The sequence below is a fragment of the Ambystoma mexicanum genome, chromosome 3q, assembly GCF_040938575.1.
Source record: "Ambystoma mexicanum isolate Mex_15411 chromosome 3q, UKY_AmexF1_1, whole genome shotgun sequence".
NCBI lineage: Eukaryota > Metazoa > Chordata > Amphibia > Caudata > Ambystomatidae > Ambystoma > Ambystoma mexicanum.
In genome coordinates, this window is record NC_090926.1 from 1,105,327,383 (window position 1) to 1,105,346,618 (window position 19,236).

The window sequence follows — 19,236 nt, forward strand, 5'->3', positions numbered from 1 at the left end:
CTGTAGCCACCAATTGCTGAAAAGTGTCTTCCTCAGGTGCCATCTCAACTGTGAAGAGAATCCTCCTAAGCTAGCCTCCTTGCAGTGTTTTGGCACTGAGAATCATTTTCCTCAGTGAGAATCTCTGCAGTGAAAAAGTTTCTCTTAAGGGATTGTCTCTGTCGTGGAATGTTACAGGAAGTCCTCTTGGTTGGGTAGTGTCCCTGGATTGTAGATCATCCTTTTATAGAGCTGCACTGCACTCACATGTTACTGAACAGCACCTTCCTCTGCAAGAATACTAGCATTAGAAAATATAGTCTTATGAGAATGAAGCCTGCTGTAAGAGCACCCGAAATAGCCCTATTGCCAGTGTCTCTGCAGAAAGTGGACACTGAGTTGAAACTACTTTCTTGAATTGATTGCACAGTTAAGTACCCTTGTTGCTCGGCACTGTTGCCATTATGGAATCGGAGCGATTGAGAAAGACAACGGTCCGTACTGTAGAATAGAATCCTGTTGTGCTCTTTTTAGTGACCAATCGACACCAGTGTACCAGGAATACATAAACATGATAAAACAGGAAGAAAAGTGATGAATTCAAATGTAATGCATTTTATTTAGAAAAGTCCACAAAACCTGCACCATTCAAAACTTGCAGTGAGTGATTAATAAGAGGATCTGAAACTATGTCAAAGGAAATGAATAGGTAAGACATGAAAATCACAAAAAATCTGGTGCTCAAGATGGATATTGTGTCAAGTGTCATGCCCATGAGACTCTGTGACACATGTTTCGGAAAATATCTGGCTTCAACAGGTGAAGGATTACTTGAAAAGTCAAGCAAGTTAGCAAGGATGTTCCAACCTAGAAGAGGGCATTGCAGTGTGAGGGCATCATAGAAGTCATCATTAGAGACAATGAATACATTATCACTAAGTCAATGACCTCCTAGTTATTATCTTTACCAAGTGGGTGGCCGTGAGACAGTGATCACCACAGATAGGAAGTCAGAGATGTCAGGTGAAATGAAAATATGCCAGGCAAGAAATCTAGTTTGTAGAAATCATCAATTTTTGAGACAGAGTAAGAAAAATGCTGGAACTCTAGAATAGTGTCCATAATGGAAAAATCTTACAGCAATTCTTAAATTTTGTAAAGTGCGAATGCCAAGAATATAACACACAGTGCATCGAATTTACGCATTTGGCCAATCCAAAGCAGTTGCTAAGGATTGGTGTATGTCAGGACTATTTGTCCCTATTTTGAGTTCATCTTCATTTCCATCTGTAGAAAGTACCAGTACATACAAATTTTTTAGAAGACAAAACATCAGAAGCCAAACTAAAAGCTATTTCAGTGCATATAAATCAAAATACTATAAATAAGGATGGCGAGGAGTAGCAACCACCGCACTGTATACTCTCTTCAATCAAAAGTGTTCAATATGAATTGCGGAAGGGTTTGTGTTGCAGGAGTTGTTCCTTTCTTTACCTTCGCTCACTGGACCATCATATGCAAGGTGTGTTTTCCAAACTCACAGACTTGCTTTACACGTTGACTGTGTTTTTTTTCATGTTTTTGTTGTTTTTGCCATGGGGTGTTTATTCTGTGTGTGAATTGGTGTTCAGTTGGTCTATTATGGTCAGATCAGTGCTTTTCCATCACGTGGCCCTGTGGCCTAATGGATAAGGCGTCAGCCTCCGAAGCTGGGGATTGTGGGTTCAAGTCCCACCTGGGTAGTCAATTATTTTTAATTTTGATCTTAATTAAATATGAACGAATTTCAACATATATTAACATAAAGATGATTAAAAGGTCTCATCAATGAAAATCATCACACTCATTTCATTCACCTTGTCAATACTGATGTATTACCGCAACACTATGCAGTAAAGACACGTGAATCTTGTCCTGTCTTCATAGAGCTGCCTTGCAACTGTGACATATCACTTAATATTTTGCTTCTCAGGGAGTATAGCAGCAGAGAAACAGATACTGCTAATTCAATTCCTTATGAGGGCCCCAGCATTTAAGATGTTACTCTTAAGTGAGCTCCCCTGTAGCCACCAATTGCTGAAAAGTGTCTTCCTCAGGTGCCATCTCAACTGTGAAGAGAATCCTCCTAAGCTAGCCTCCTTGCAGTGTTTTGGCACTGAGAATCATTTTCCTCAGTGAGAATCTCTGCAGTGAAAAAGTTTCTCTTAAGGGATTGTCTCTGTCGTGGAATGTTACAGGAAGTCCTCTTGGTTGGGTCGTGTCCCTGGATTGTAGATCATCCTTTTATAGAGCTGCACTGCACTCACATGTTACTGAACAGCACCTTCCTCTGCAAGAATACTAGCATTAGAAAATATAGTCTTATGAGAATGAAGCCTGCTGTAAGAGCACCCGAATTAGCCCTATTGCCAGTGTCTCTGCAGAAAGTGGACACTGAGTTGAAACTACTTTCTTGAATTGATTGCACAGTTAAGTACCCTTGTTGCTCGGCACTGTTGCCATTATGGAATCGGAGCAATTGAGAAAGACAACGGTCCGTACTGTAGAATAGAATCCTGTTGTGCTCTTTTTAGTGACCAATCGACACTAGTGTACTAGGAATACATAAACATGATAAAACCGGAAGAAAAGTGATGAATTCAAATGTAATGCATTTTATTTAGAAAAGTCCACAAAACCTGCACCATTCAAAACTTGCAGTGAGTGATTAATAAGAGGATCTGAAACTATGTCAAAGGAAATGAATAGGTAAGACATGAAAATCACAAAAAATCTGGTGCTCAAGATGGATATTGTGTCAAGTGTCATGCCCATGAGACTCTGTGACACATGTTTTGGAAAATATCTGGCTTCAACAGGTGAAGGATTACTTGAAAAGTCAAGCAAGTTAGCAAGGATGTTCCAACCTAGAAGAGGGCATTGCAGTGTGAGGGCATCATAGAAGTCATCATTAGAGACAATGAATACATTATCACTAAGTCAATGACCTCCTAGTTATTATCTTTACCAAGTGGGTGGCCGTGAGACAGTGATCACCACAGATAGGAAGTCAGAGATGTCAGGTGAAATGAAAATATGCCAGGCAAGAAATCTAGTTTGTAGAAATCATCAATTTTTGAGACAGAGTAAGAAAAATGCTGGAACTCTAGAATAGTGTCCATAATGGAAAAATCTTACAGCAATTCTTAAATTTTGTAAAGTGCGAATGCCAAGAATATAACACACAGTGCATCGAATTTACGCATTTGGCCAATCCAAAGCAGTTGCTAAGGATTGGTGCATGTCAGGACTATTTGTCCCTATTTTGAGTTCATCTTCATTTCCATCTGTAGAAAGTACCAGTATATACACATTTTTTAGAAGACAAAACATCAGAAGCCGAACTAAAAGCTATTTCAGTGCATATAAATCAAAATACTATAAATAAGGATGGCGAGGAGTAGCAACCACCGCACTGTATACTCTCTTCAATCAAAAGTGTTCAATATGAATTGCGGAAGGGTTTGTGTTGCAGGAGTTGTTCCTTTCTTTACCTTCGCTCACTGGACCATCATATGCAAGGTGTGTTTTCCAAACTCACAGACTTGCTTTACATGTTGACTGTGTTTTTTTCATGTTTTTGTTGTTTTTGCCATGGGGTGTTTATTCTGTGTGTGAATTGGTGTTCAGATGGTGTATTATGGTCAGATCAGTGCTTTTCCATCAAGTGGCCCTGTGGCCTAATGGATAAGGCATCAGCCTCCGAAGCTGGGGATTGTGGGTTCAAGTCCCACCTGGGTCGTCAATTATTTTTAATTTTGATCTTAATTAAATATGAACGAATTTCAATATATATTAACATAAAGATGATTAAAAGGTCTCATCAATGAAAATCATCACACTCATTTCATTCACCTTGTCAATACTGATGTATTACCGCGACACTATGCAGTAAAGACACGTGAATCTTGTCCTGTCTTCATAGAGCTGCCTTGCAACTGTGACATATCACTTAATATTTTGCTTCTCAGGGAGTATAGCAGCAGAGAAACAGATACTGCTAATTCAATTCCTTATGAGGGCCCCAGCATTTAAGATGTTACTCTTAAGTGAGCTCCCCTGTAGCCACCAATTGCTGAAAAGTGTCTTCCTCAGGTGCCATCTCAACTGTGAAGAGAATCCTCCTAAGCTAGCCTCCTTGCAGTGTTTTGGCACTGAGAATCATTTTCCTCAGTGAGAATCTCTGCAGTGAAAAAGTTTCTCTTAAGGGATTGTCTCTGTCGTGGAATGTTACAGGAAGTCCTCTTGGTTGGGTCGTGTCCCTGGATTGTAGATCATCCTTTTATAGAGCTGCACTGCACTCACATGTTACTGAACAGCACCTTCCTCTGCAAGAATACTAGCATTAGAAAATATAGTCTTATGAGAATGAAGCCTGCTGTAAGAGCACCCGAAATAGCCCTATTGCCAGTGTCTCTGCAGAAAGTGGACACTGAGTTGAAACTACTTTCTTGAATTGATTGCACAGTTAAGTACCCTTGTTGCTCGGCACTGTTGCCATTATGGAATCGGAGCGATTGAGAAAGACAACGGTCCGTACTGTAGAATAGAATCCTGTTGTGCTCTTTTTAGTGACCAATCGACACCAGTGTACCAGGAATACATAAACATGATAAAACAGGAAGAAAAGTGATGAATTCAAATGTAATGCATTTTATTTAGAAAAGTCCACAAAACCTGCACCATTCAAAACTTGCAGTGAGTGATTAATAAGAGGATCTGAAACTATGTCAAAGGAAATGAATAGGTAAGACATGAAAATCACAAAAAATCTGGTGCTCAAGATGGATATTGTGTCAAGTGTCATGCCCATGAGACTCTGTGACACATGTTTCGGAAAATATCTGGCTTCAACAGGTGAAGGATTACTTGAAAAGTCAAGCAAGTTAGCAAGGATGTTCCAACCTAGAAGAGGGCATTGCAGTGTGAGGGCATCATAGAAGTCATCATTAGAGACAATGAATACATTATCACTAAGTCAATGACCTCCTAGTTATTATCTTTACCAAGTGGGTGGCCGTGAGACAGTGATCACCACAGATAGGAAGTCAGAGATGTCAGGTGAAATGAAAATATGCCAGGCAAGAAATCTAGTTTGTAGAAATCATCAATTTTTGAGACAGAGTAAGAAAAATGCTGGAACTCTAGAAGCGTGTCCATAATGGAAAAATCTTACAGCAATTCTTAAATTTTGTAAAGTGCGAATGCCAAGAATATAACACACAGTGCATCGAATTTACGCATTTGGCCAATCCAAAGCAGTTGCTAAGGATTGGTGTATGTCAGGACTATTTGTCCCTATTTTGAGTTCATCTTCATTTCCATCTGTAGAAAGTACCAGTACATACAAATACATTTTTTAGAAGACAAAACATCAGAAGCCAAACTAAAAGCTATTTCAGTGCATATAAATCAAAATACTATAAATAAGGATGGCGAGGAGTAGCAACCACCGCACTGTATACTCTCTTCAATCAAAAGTGTTCAATATGAATTGCGGAAGGGTTTGTGTTGCAGGAGTTGTTCCTTTCTTTACCTTCGCTCACTGGACCTTCATATGCAAGGTGTGTTTTCCAAACTCACAGACTTGCTCTACATGTTGACTGTGTTTTTTTTTCATGTTTTTGTTGTTTTTGCCATGGGGTGTTTATTCTGTGTTTGAATTGGTGTTCAGTTGGTCTATTGTGGTCAGATCAGTGCTTTTCTATCAAGTGGCCCTGTGGCCTAATGGATAAGGCATCAGCCTCCAAAGCTGGGGATTGTGGGTTTAAGTCCCACCTGGGTCGTCAGTTATTTTTAATTTTGATCTTAATTAAATATGAACGAATTTCAACATATATTAACATAAAGATGATTAAAAGGTCTCATCAATGAAAATCATCACACTCATTTCATTCACCTTGTCAATACTGATGTATTACCGCGACACTATGCAGTAAAGACACGTGAATCTTGTCCTGTCTTCATAGAGCTGCCTTGCAACTGTGACATATCACTTAATATTTTGCTTCTCAGGGAGTATAGCAGCAGAGAAACATATACTGCTCATTCAATTCCTTATGAGGGCCCCAGCATTTAAGATGTTACTCTTAAGTGAGCTCCCCTGTAGCCACCAATTGCTGAAAAGTGTCTTCCTCAGGTGCCATCTCAACTGTGAAGAGAATCCTCCTAAGCTAGCCTCCTTGCAGTGACATGTCACTGAGAATCATTTTCCTCAGTGAGAATCTCTGCAGTGAAAAAGTTTCTCTTAAGGGATTGTCTCTGTAGTGGAATGTTACAGGAAGTCCTCTTGGTTGGGTAGTGTCCCTGGATTGTAGATCATCCTTTTATAGAGCTGCACTGCACTCACATGTTACTGAACAGCACCTTCCTCTGCAAGAATACTAGCAGTAGAAAATATAGTCTTATGAGAATGAAGCCTGCTGTAAGAGCACCCGAATTAGCCCTATTGCCAGTGTCTCTGCAGAAAGTGGACACTGAGTTGAAACTACTTTCTTGAATTGATTGCACAGTTAAGTACCCTTGTTGCTCGGCACTGTTGCCATTATGGAATCGGAGCAATTGAGAAAGACAACGGTCCGTACTGTAGAATAGAATCCTGTTGTGCTCTTTTTAGTGACCAATCGACACTAGTGTACTAGGAATACATAAACATGATAAAACCGGAAGAAAAGTGATGAATTCAAATGTAATGCATTTTATTTAGAAAAGTCCACAAAACCTGCACCATTCAAAACTTGCAGTGAGTGATTAATAAGAGGATCTGAAACTATGTCAAAGGAAATGAATAGGTAAGACATGAAAATCACAAAAAATCTGGTGCTCAAGATGGATATTGTGTCAAGTGTCATGCCCATGAGACTCTGTGACACATGTTTTGGAAACTATCTGGCTTCAACAGGTGAAGGATTACTTGAAAAGTCAAGCAAGTTAGCAAGGATGTTCCAACCTAGAAGAGGGCATTGCAGTGTGAGGGCATCATAGAAGTCATCATTAGAGACAATGAATACATTATCACTAAGTCAATGACCTCCTAGTTATTATCTTTACCAAGTGGGTGGCCGTGAGACAGTGATCACCACAGATAGGAAGTCAGAGATGTCAGGTGAAATGAAAATATGCCAGGCAAGAAATCTAGTTTGTAGAAATCATCAATTTTTGAGACAGAGTAAGAAAAATGCTGGAACTCTAGAATAGTGTCCATAATGGAAAAATCTTACAGCAATTCTTAAATTTTGTAAAGTGCGAATGCCAAGAATATAACACACAGTGCATCGAATTTACGCATTTGGCCAATCCAAAGCAGTTGCTAAGGATTGGTGCATGTCAGGACTATTTGTCCCTATTTTGAGTTCATCTTCATTTCCATCTGTAGAAAGTACCAGTATATACACATTTTTTAGAAGACAAAACATCAGAAGCCGAACTAAAAGCTATTTCAGTGCATATAAATCAAAATACTATAAATAAGGATGGCGAGGAGTAGCAACCACCGCACTGTATACTCTCTTCAATCAAAAGTGTTCAATATGAATTGCGGAAGGGTTTGTGTTGCAGGAGTTGTTCCTTTCTTTACCTTCGCTCACTGGACCATCATATGCAAGGTGTGTTTTCCAAACTCACAGACTTGCTTTACATGTTGACTGTGTTTTTTTCATGTTTTTGTTGTTTTTGCCATGGGGTGTTTATTCTGTGTGTGAATTGGTGTTCAGATGGTGTATTATGGTCAGATCAGTGCTTTGCCAACAAGTGGCCCTGTGGCCTAATGGATAAGGCATCAGCCTCCGAAGCTGGGGATTGTGGGTTCAAGTCCCACCTGGGTCGTCAATTATTTTTAATTTTGATCTTAATTAAATATGAACGAATTTCAATATATATTAACATAAAGATGATTAAAAGGTCTCATCAATGAAAATCATCACACTCATTTCATTCACCTTGTCAATACTGATGTATTACCGCGACACTATGCAGTAAAGACACGTGAATCTTGTCCTGTCTTCATAGAGCTGCCTTGCAACTGTGACATATCACTTAATATTTTGCTTCTCAGGGAGTATAGCAGCAGAGAAACATATACTGCTCATTCAATTCATTATGAGGGCCCCAGCATTTAAGATGTTACTCTTAAGTGAGCTCCCATGTAGCCACCAATTGCTGAAAAGTGTCTTCCTCAGGTGCCATCTCAACTGTGAAGAGAATCCTCCTAAGCTAGCCTCCTTGCAGTGACATGTCACTGAGAATCATTTTCCTCAGTGAGAATCTCTGCAGTGAAAAAGTTTCTCTTAAGGGATTGTCTCTGTCGTGGAATGTTACAGGAAGTCCTCTTGGTTGGGTAGTGTCCCTGGATTGTAGATCATCCTTTTATAGAGCTGCACTGCACTCACATGTTACTGAACAGCACCTTCCTCTGCAAGAATACTAGCAGTAGAAAATATAGTCTTATGAGAATGAAGCCTGCTGTAAGAGCACCCGAAATAGCCCTATTGCCAGTGTCTCTGCAGAAAGTGGACACTGAGTTGAAACTACTTTCTTGAATTGATTGCACAGTTAAGTACCCTTGTTGCTCGGCACTGTTGCCATTATGGAATCGGAGCAATTGAGAAAGACAACGGTCCGTACTGTAGAATAGAATCCTGTTGTGCTCTTTTTAGTGACCAATCGACACTAGTGTACTAGGAATACATAAACATGATAAAACCGGAAGAAAAGTGATGAATTCAAATGTAATGCATTTTATTTAGAAAAGTCCACAAAACCTGCACCATTCAAAACTTGCAGTGAGTGATTAATAAGAGGATCTGAAACTATGTCAAAGGAAATGAATAGGTAAGACATGAAAATCACAAAAAATCTGGTGCTCAAGATGGATATTGTGTCAAGTGTCATGCCCATGAGACTCTGTGACACATGTTTCGGAAAATATCTGGCTTCAACAGGTGAAGGATTACTTGAAAAGGCAAGCAAGTTAGCAAGGATGTTCCAACCTAGAAGAGGGCATTGCAGTGTGAGGGCATCATAGAAGTCATCATTAGAGACAATGAATACATTATCACTAAGTCAATGACCTCTTAGTTATTATCTTTACCAAGTGGGTGGCCGTGAGACAGTGATCACCACAGATAGGAAGTCAGAGATGTCAGGTGAAATGAAAATATGCCAGGCAAGAAATCTAGTTTGTAGAAATCATCAATTTTTGAGACAGAGTAAGAAAAATGCTGGAACTCTAGAATAGTGTCCATAATGGAAAAATCTTACAGCAATTCTTAAATTTTGTAAAGTGCGAATGCCAAGAATATAACACACAGTGCATCGAATTTACGCATTTGGCCAATCCAAAGCAGTTGCTAAGGATTGGTGCATGTCAGGACTATTTGTCCCTATTTTGAGTTCATCTTCATTTCCATCTGTAGAAAGTACCAGTATATACACATTTTTTAGAAGACAAAACATCAGAAGCCGAACTAAAAGCTATTTCAGTGCATATAAATCAAAATACTATAAATAAGGATGGCGAGGAGTAGCAACCACCGCACTGTATACTCTCTTCAATCAAAAGTGTTCAATATGAATTGCGGAAGGGTTTGTGTTGCAGGAGTTGTTCCTTTCTTTACCTTCGCTCACTGGACCATCATATGCAAGGTGTGTTTTCCAAACTCACAGACTTGCTTTACATGTTGACTGTGTTTTTTTCATGTTTTTGTTGTTTTTGCCATGGGGTGTTTATTCTGTGTGTGAATTGGTGTTCAGCTGGTCTATTATGGTCAGATCAGTGCTTTTCCATCAAGTGGCCCTGTGGCCTAATGGATAAGGCGTCAGCCTCCGAAGCTGGGGATTGTGGGTTCAAGTCCCACCTGGGTAGTCAATTATTTTTAATTTTGATCTTAATTAAATATGAACGAATTTCAACATATATTAACATAAAGATGATTAAAAGGTCTCATCAATGAAAATCATCACACTCATTTCATTCACCTTGTCAATACTGATGTATTACCGCGACACTATGCAGTAAAGACACGTGAATCTTGTCCTGTCTTCATAGAGCTGCCTTGCAACTGTGACATATCACTTAATATTTTGCTTCTCAGGGAGTATAGCAGCAGAGAAACAGATACTGCTAATTCAATTCCTTATGAGGGCCCCAGCATTTAAGATGTTACTCTTAAGTGAGCTCCCCTGTAGCCACCAATTGCTGAAAAGTGTCTTCCTCAGGTGCCATCTCAACTGTGAAGAGAATCCTCCTAAGCTAGCCTCCTTGCAGTGTTTTGGCACTGAGAATCATTTTCCTCAGTGAGAATCTCTGCAGTGAAAAAGTTTCTCTTAAGGGATTGTCTCTGTCGTGGAATGTTACAGGAAGTCCTCTTGGTTGGGTAGTGTCCCTGGATTGTAGATCATCCTTTTATAGAGCTGCACTGCACTCACATGTTACTGAACAGCACCTTCCTCTGCAAGAATACTAGCATTAGAAAATATAGTCTTATGAGAATGAAGCCTGCTGTAAGAGCACCCGAAATAGCCCTATTGCCAGTGTCTCTGCAGAAAGTGGACACTGAGTTGAAACTACTTTCTTGAATTGATTGCACAGTTAAGTACCCTTGTTGCTCGGCACTGTTGCCATTATGGAATCGGAGCGATTGAGAAAGACAACGGTCCGTACTGTAGAATAGAATCCTGTTGTGCTCTTTTTAGTGACCAATCGACACCAGTGTACCAGGAATACATAAACATGATAAAACAGGAAGAAAAGTGATGAATTCAAATGTAATGCATTTTATTTAGAAAAGTCCACAAAACCTGCACCATTCAAAACTTGCAGTGAGTGATTAATAAGAGGATCTGAAACTATGTCAAAGGAAATGAATAGGTAAGACATGAAAATCACAAAAAATCTGGTGCTCAAGATGGATATTGTGTCAAGTGTCATGCCCATGAGACTCTGTGACACATGTTTCGGAAAATATCTGGCTTCAACAGGTGAAGGATTACTTGAAAAGTCAAGCAAGTTAGCAAGGATGTTCCAACCTAGAAGAGGGCATTGCAGTGTGAGGGCATCATAGAAGTCATCATTAGAGACAATGAATACATTATCACTAAGTCAATGACCTCCTAGTTATTATCTTTACCAAGTGGGTGGCCGTGAGACAGTGATCACCACAGATAGGAAGTCAGAGATGTCAGGTGAAATGAAAATATGCCAGGCAAGAAATCTAGTTTGTAGAAATCATCAATTTTTGAGACAGAGTAAGAAAAATGCTGGAACTCTAGAATAGTGTCCATAATGGAAAAATCTTACAGCAATTCTTAAATTTTGTAAAGTGCGAATGCCAAGAATATAACACACAGTGCATCGAATTTACGCATTTGGCCAATCCAAAGCAGTTGCTAAGGATTGGTGTATGTCAGGACTATTTGTCCCTATTTTGAGTTCATCTTCATTTCCATCTGTAGAAAGTACCAGTACATACAAATTTTTTAGAAGACAAAACATCAGAAGCCAAACTAAAAGCTATTTCAGTGCATATAAATCAAAATACTATAAATAAGGATGGCGAGGAGTAGCAACCACCGCACTGTATACTCTCTTCAATCAAAAGTGTTCAATATGAATTGCGGAAGGGTTTGTGTTGCAGGAGTTGTTCCTTTCTTTACCTTCGCTCACTGGACCATCATATGCAAGGTGTGTTTTCCAAACTCACAGACTTGCTTTACACGTTGACTGTGTTTTTTTTCATGTTTTTGTTGTTTTTGCCATGGGGTGTTTATTCTGTGTGTGAATTGGTGTTCAGTTGGTCTATTATGGTCAGATCAGTGCTTTTCCATCACGTGGCCCTGTGGCCTAATGGATAAGGCGTCAGCCTCCGAAGCTGGGGATTGTGGGTTCAAGTCCCACCTGGGTAGTCAATTATTTTTAATTTTGATCTTAATTAAATATGAACGAATTTCAACATATATTAACATAAAGATGATTAAAAGGTCTCATCAATGAAAATCATCACACTCATTTCATTCACCTTGTCAATACTGATGTATTACCGCAACACTATGCAGTAAAGACACGTGAATCTTGTCCTGTCTTCATAGAGCTGCCTTGCAACTGTGACATATCACTTAATATTTTGCTTCTCAGGGAGTATAGCAGCAGAGAAACAGATACTGCTAATTCAATTCCTTATGAGGGCCCCAGCATTTAAGATGTTACTCTTAAGTGAGCTCCCCTGTAGCCACCAATTGCTGAAAAGTGTCTTCCTCAGGTGCCATCTCAACTGTGAAGAGAATCCTCCTAAGCTAGCCTCCTTGCAGTGTTTTGGCACTGAGAATCATTTTCCTCAGTGAGAATCTCTGCAGTGAAAAAGTTTCTCTTAAGGGATTGTCTCTGTCGTGGAATGTTACAGGAAGTCCTCTTGGTTGGGTCGTGTCCCTGGATTGTAGATCATCCTTTTATAGAGCTGCACTGCACTCACATGTTACTGAACAGCACCTTCCTCTGCAAGAATACTAGCATTAGAAAATATAGTCTTATGAGAATGAAGCCTGCTGTAAGAGCACCCGAATTAGCCCTATTGCCAGTGTCTCTGCAGAAAGTGGACACTGAGTTGAAACTACTTTCTTGAATTGATTGCACAGTTAAGTACCCTTGTTGCTCGGCACTGTTGCCATTATGGAATCGGAGCAATTGAGAAAGACAACGGTCCGTACTGTAGAATAGAATCCTGTTGTGCTCTTTTTAGTGACCAATCGACACTAGTGTACTAGGAATACATAAACATGATAAAACCGGAAGAAAAGTGATGAATTCAAATGTAATGCATTTTATTTAGAAAAGTCCACAAAACCTGCACCATTCAAAACTTGCAGTGAGTGATTAATAAGAGGATCTGAAACTATGTCAAAGGAAATGAATAGGTAAGACATGAAAATCACAAAAAATCTGGTGCTCAAGATGGATATTGTGTCAAGTGTCATGCCCATGAGACTCTGTGACACATGTTTTGGAAAATATCTGGCTTCAACAGGTGAAGGATTACTTGAAAAGTCAAGCAAGTTAGCAAGGATGTTCCAACCTAGAAGAGGGCATTGCAGTGTGAGGGCATCATAGAAGTCATCATTAGAGACAATGAATACATTATCACTAAGTCAATGACCTCCTAGTTATTATCTTTACCAAGTGGGTGGCCGTGAGACAGTGATCACCACAGATAGGAAGTCAGAGATGTCAGGTGAAATGAAAATATGCCAGGCAAGAAATCTAGTTTGTAGAAATCATCAATTTTTGAGACAGAGTAAGAAAAATGCTGGAACTCTAGAATAGTGTCCATAATGGAAAAATCTTACAGCAATTCTTAAATTTTGTAAAGTGCGAATGCCAAGAATATAACACACAGTGCATCGAATTTACGCATTTGGCCAATCCAAAGCAGTTGCTAAGGATTGGTGCATGTCAGGACTATTTGTCCCTATTTTGAGTTCATCTTCATTTCCATCTGTAGAAAGTACCAGTATATACACATTTTTTAGAAGACAAAACATCAGAAGCCGAACTAAAAGCTATTTCAGTGCATATAAATCAAAATACTATAAATAAGGATGGCGAGGAGTAGCAACCACCGCACTGTATACTCTCTTCAATCAAAAGTGTTCAATATGAATTGCGGAAGGGTTTGTGTTGCAGGAGTTGTTCCTTTCTTTACCTTCGCTCACTGGACCATCATATGCAAGGTGTGTTTTCCAAACTCACAGACTTGCTTTACATGTTGACTGTGTTTTTTTCATGTTTTTGTTGTTTTTGCCATGGGGTGTTTATTCTGTGTGTGAATTGGTGTTCAGATGGTGTATTATGGTCAGATCAGTGCTTTTCCATCAAGTGGCCCTGTGGCCTAATGGATAAGGCATCAGCCTCCGAAGCTGGGGATTGTGGGTTCAAGTCCCACCTGGGTCGTCAATTATTTTTAATTTTGATCTTAATTAAATATGAACGAATTTCAATATATATTAACATAAAGATGATTAAAAGGTCTCATCAATGAAAATCATCACACTCATTTCATTCACCTTGTCAATACTGATGTATTACCGCGACACTATGCAGTAAAGACACGTGAATCTTGTCCTGTCTTCATAGAGCTGCCTTGCAACTGTGACATATCACTTAATATTTTGCTTCTCAGGGAGTATAGCAGCAGAGAAACATATACTGCTCATTCAATTCATTATGAGGGCCCCAGCATTTAAGATGTTACTCTTAAGTGAGCTCCCCTGTAGCCACCAATTGCTGAAAAGTGTCTTCCTCAGGTGCCATCTCAACTGTGAAGAGAATCCTCCTAAGCTAGCCTCCTTGCAGTGTTTTGGCACTGAGAATCATTTTCCTCAGTGAGAATCTCTGCAGTGAAAAAGTTTCTCTTAAGGGATTGTCTCTGTCGTGGAATGTTACAGGAAGTCCTCTTGGTTGGGTAGTGTCCCTGGATTGTAGATCATCCTTTTATAGAGCTGCACTGCACTCACATGTTACTGAACAGCACCTTCCTCTGCAAGAATACTAGCATTAGAAAATATAGTCTTATGAGAATGAAGCCTGCTGTAAGAGCACCCGAAATAGCCCTATTGCCAGTGTCTCTGCAGAAAGTGGACACTGAGTTGAAACTACTTTCTTGAATTGATTGCACAGTTAAGTACCCTTGTTGCTCGGCACTGTTGCCATTATGGAATCGGAGCGATTGAGAAAGACAACGGTCCGTACTGTAGAATAGAATCCTGTTGTGCTCTTTTTAGTGACCAATCGACACCAGTGTACCAGGAATACATAAACATGATAAAACAGGAAGAAAAGTGATGAATTCAAATGTAATGCATTTTATTTAGAAAAGTCCACAAAACCTGCACCATTCAAAACTTGCAGTGAGTGATTAATAAGAGGATCTGAAACTATGTCAAAGGAAATGAATAGGTAAGACATGAAAATCACAAAAAATCTGGTGCTCAAGATGGATATTGTGTCAAGTGTCATGCCCATGAGACTCTGTGACACATGTTTCGGAAAATATCTGGCTTCAACAGGTGAAGGATTACTTGAAAAGTCAAGCAAGTTAGCAAGGATGTTCCAACCTAGAAGAGGGCATTGCAGTGTGAGGGCATCATAGAAGTCATCATTAGAGACAATGAATACATTATCACTAAGTCAATGACCTCCTAGTTATTATCTTTACCAAGTGGGTGGCCGTGAGACAGTGATCACCACAGATAGGAAGTCAGAGATGTCAGGTGAAATGAAAATATGCCAGGCAAGAAATCTAGTTTGTAGAAATCATCAATTTTTGAGACAGAGTAAGAAAAATGCTGGAACTCTAGAATAGTGTCCATAATGGAAAAATCTTACAGCAATTCTTAAATTTTGTAAAGTGCGAATGCCAAGAATATAACACACAGTGCATCGAATTTACGCATTTGGCCAATCCAAAGCAGTTGCTAAGGATTGGTGTATGTCAGGACTATTTGTCCCTATTTTGAGTTCATCTTCATTTCCATCTGTAGAAAGTACCAGTACATACAAATTTTTTAGAAGACAAAACATCAGAAGCCAAACTAAAAGCTATTTCAGTGCATATAAATCAAAATACTATAAATAAGGATGGCGAGGAGTAGCAACCACCGCACTGTATACTCTCTTCAATCAAAAGTGTTCAATATGAATTGCGGAAGGGTTTGTGTTGCAGGAGTTGTTCCTTTCTTTACCTTCGCTCACTGGACCATCATATGCAAGGTGTGTTTTCCAAACTCACAGACTTGCTTTACACGTTGACTGTGTTTTTTTTCATGTTTTTGTTGTTTTTGCCATGGGGTGTTTATTCTGTGTGTGAATTGGTGTTCAGTTGGTCTATTATGGTCAGATCAGTGCTTTTCCATCAAGTGGCCCTGTGGCCTAATGGATAAGGCGTCAGCCTCCGAAGCTGGGGATTGTGGGTTCAAGTCCCACCTGGGTAGTCAATTATTTTTAATTTTGATCTTAATTAAATATGAACGAATTTCAACATATATTAACATAAAGATGATTAAAAGGTCTCATCAATGAAAATCATCACACTCATTTCATTCACCTTGTCAATACTGATGTATTACCGCAACACTATGCAGTAAAGACACGTGAATCTTGTCCTGTCTTCATAGAGCTGCCTTGCAACTGTGACATATCACTTAATATTTTGCTTCTCAGGGAGTATAGCAGCAGAGAAACAGATACTGCTAATTCAATTCCTTATGAGGGCCCCAGCATTTAAGATGTTACTCTTAAGTGAGCTCCCCTGTAGCCACCAATTGCTGAAAAGTGTCTTCCTCAGGTGCCATCTCAACTGTGAAGAGAATCCTCCTAAGCTAGCCTCCTTGCAGTGTTTTGGCACTGAGAATCATTTTCCTCAGTGAGAATCTCTGCAGTGAAAAAGTTTCTCTTAAGGGATTGTCTCTGTCGTGGAATGTTACAGGAAGTCCTCTTGGTTGGGTCGTGTCCCTGGATTGTAGATCATCCTTTTATAGAGCTGCACTGCACTCACATGTTACTGAACAGCACCTTCCTCTGCAAGAATACTAGCATTAGAAAATATAGTCTTATGAGAATGAAGCCTGCTGTAAGAGCACCCGAAATAGCCCTATTGCCAGTGTCTCTGCAGAAAGTGGACACTGAGTTGAAACTACTTTCTTGAATTGATTGCACAGTTAAGTACCCTTGTTGCTCGGCACTGTTGCCATTATGGAATCGGAGCGATTGAGAAAGACAACGGTCCGTACTGTAGAATAGAATCCTGTTGTGCTCTTTTTAGTGACCAATCGACACTAGTGTACTAGGAATACATAAACATGATAAAACAGGAAGAAAAGTGATGAATTCAAATGTAATGCATTTTATTTAGAAAAGTCCACAAAACCTGCACCATTCAAAACTTGCAGTGAGTGATTAATAAGAGGATCTGAAACTATGTCAAAGGAAATGAATAGGTAAGACATGAAAATCACAAAAAATCTGGTGCTCAAGATGGATATTGTGTCAAGTGTCATGCCCATGAGACTCTGTGACACATGTTTCGGAAAATATCTGGCTTCAACAGGTGAAGGATTACTTGAAAAGTCAAGCAAGTTAGCAAGGATGTTCCAACCTAGAAGAGGGCATTGCAGTGTGAGGGCATCATAGAAGTCATCATTAGAGACAATGAATACATTATCACTAAGTCAATGACCTCCTAGTTATTATCTTTACCAAGTGGGTGGCCGTGAGACAGTGATCACCACAGATAGGAAGTCAGAGATGTCAGGTGAAATGAAAATATGCCAGGCAAGAAATCTAGTTTGTAGAAATCATCAATTTTTGAGACAGAGTAAGAAAAATGCTGGAACTCTAGAATAGTGTCCATAATGGAAAAATCTTACAGCAATTCTTAAATTTTGTAAAGTGCGAATGCCAAGAATATAACACACAGTGCATCGAATTTACGCATTTGGCCAATCCAAAGCAGTTGCTAAGGATTGGTGTATGTCAGGACTATTTGTCCCTATTTTGAGTTCATCTTCATTTCCATCTGTAGAAAGTACCAGTACATACAAATACATTTTTTAGAAGACAAAACATCAGAAGCCAAACTAAAAGCTATTTCAGTGCATATAAATCAAAATACTATAAATAAGGATGGCGAGGAGTAGCAACCACCGCACTGTATACTCTCTTCAATCAAAAGTGTTCAATATGAATTGCGGAAGGGTTTGTGTTGCAGGAGTTGTTCCTTTCTTTACCTTCGCTCACTGGACCTTCATATGCAAGGTGTGTTTTCCAAACTCACAGACTTGCTCTACATGTTGACTGTGTTTTTTTTTCATGTTTTTGTTGTTTTTGCCATGGGGTGTTTATTCTGTGTTTGAATTGGTGTTCAGTTGGTCTATTATGGTCAGATCAGTGCTTTTCTATCAAGTGGCCCTGTGGCCTAATGGATAAGGCATCAGCCTCCGAAGCTGGGGATTGTGGGTTTAAGTCCCACCTGGGTCGTCAGTTATTTTTAATTTTGATCTTAATTTTGATTTTTAATTTTGATCTTAATTAAATATGAACGAATTTCAACATATATTAACATAAAGATGATTAAAAGGTCTCATCAATGAAAATCATCACACTCATTTCATTCACCTTGTCAATACTGATGTATTACCGCGACACTATGCACTAAAGACACGTGAATCTTGTCCTGTCTTCATAGAGCTGCCTTGCAACTGTGACATATCACTTAATATTTTGCTTCTCAGGGAGTATAGCAGCAGAGAAACATATACTGCTCATTCAATTCATTATGAGGGCCCCAGCATTTAAGATGTTACTCTTAAGTGTGCTCCCATGTAGCCACCAATTGCTGAAAAGTGTCTTCCTCAGGTGCCATCTCAACTGTGAAGAGAATCCTCCTAAGCTAGCCTCCTTGCAGTGACATGTCACTGAGAATCATTTTCCTCAGTGAGAATCTCTGCAGTGAAAAAGTTTCTCTTAAGGGATTGTCTCTGTAGTGGAATGTTACAGGAAGTCCTCTTGGTTGGGTAGTTTCCCTGGATTGTAGATCATCCTTTTATAGAGCTGCACTGCACTCACATGTTACTGAACAGCACCTTCCTCTGCAAGAATACTAGCAGTAGAAAATATAGTCTTATGAGAATGAAGCCTGCTGTAAGAGCACCCGAAATAGCCCTATTGCCAGTGTCTCTGCAGAAAGTGGACACTGAGTTGAAACTACTTTCTTGAATTGATTGCACAGTTAAGTACCCTTGTTGCTCGGCACTGTTGCCATTATGGAATCGGAGCAATTGAGAAAGACAACGGTCCGTACTGTAGAATAGAATCCTGTTGTGCTCTTTTTAGTGACCAATCGACACTAGTGTACTAGGAATACATAAACATGATAAAACCGGAAGAAAAGTGATGAATTCAAATGTAATGCATTTTATTTAGAAAAGTCCACAAAACCTGCACCATTCAAAACTTGCAGTGAGTGATTAATAAGAGGATCTGAAACTATGTCAAAGGAAATGAATAGGTAAGACATGAAAATCACAAAAAATCTGGTGCTCAAGATGGATATTGTGTCAAGTGTCATGCCCATGAGACTCTGTGACACATGTTTTGGAAAATATCTGGCTTCAACAGGTGAAGGATTACTTGAAAAGTCAAGCAAGTTAGCAAGGATGTTCCAACCTAGAAGA

At 39.4% G+C, this 19,236-nt stretch overlaps 9 non-coding genes across 9 annotated transcripts; all 9 read left to right on the top strand.

Moving 5' to 3' along the window:
• The first annotated feature begins 1,649 nt into the window (after positions 1–1,649).
• On the top strand, positions 1,650–1,725 carry TRNAR-CCG (transfer RNA arginine (anticodon CCG)). The gene has a single exon. It is a non-coding gene; the product is annotated as a tRNA-Arg (tRNA).
• Positions 1,726–3,687: 1,962 nt separating this feature from the next.
• Positions 3,688–3,760, top strand: TRNAR-CCG (transfer RNA arginine (anticodon CCG)). Its single transcript has one exon. It is a non-coding gene; the product is annotated as a tRNA-Arg (tRNA).
• A 1,971-nt stretch (positions 3,761–5,731) lies between these two features.
• Positions 5,732–5,804, top strand: TRNAW-CCA (transfer RNA tryptophan (anticodon CCA)). Its single transcript has one exon. It is a non-coding gene; the product is annotated as a tRNA-Trp (tRNA).
• Positions 5,805–7,769: 1,965 nt separating this feature from the next.
• TRNAR-CCG (transfer RNA arginine (anticodon CCG)) lies at positions 7,770–7,842 on the top strand. Its single transcript has one exon. It is a non-coding gene; the product is annotated as a tRNA-Arg (tRNA).
• A 1,965-nt stretch (positions 7,843–9,807) lies between these two features.
• On the top strand, positions 9,808–9,883 carry TRNAR-CCG (transfer RNA arginine (anticodon CCG)). The gene has a single exon. It is a non-coding gene; the product is annotated as a tRNA-Arg (tRNA).
• Positions 9,884–11,846: 1,963 nt separating this feature from the next.
• TRNAR-CCG (transfer RNA arginine (anticodon CCG)) lies at positions 11,847–11,922 on the top strand. The gene has a single exon. It is a non-coding gene; the product is annotated as a tRNA-Arg (tRNA).
• A 1,962-nt stretch (positions 11,923–13,884) lies between these two features.
• TRNAR-CCG (transfer RNA arginine (anticodon CCG)) lies at positions 13,885–13,957 on the top strand. The gene has a single exon. It is a non-coding gene; the product is annotated as a tRNA-Arg (tRNA).
• A 1,966-nt stretch (positions 13,958–15,923) lies between these two features.
• On the top strand, positions 15,924–15,999 carry TRNAR-CCG (transfer RNA arginine (anticodon CCG)). Its single transcript has one exon. It is a non-coding gene; the product is annotated as a tRNA-Arg (tRNA).
• A 1,968-nt stretch (positions 16,000–17,967) lies between these two features.
• On the top strand, positions 17,968–18,040 carry TRNAR-CCG (transfer RNA arginine (anticodon CCG)). The gene has a single exon. It is a non-coding gene; the product is annotated as a tRNA-Arg (tRNA).
• Positions 18,041–19,236: the final 1,196 nt, after the last annotated feature.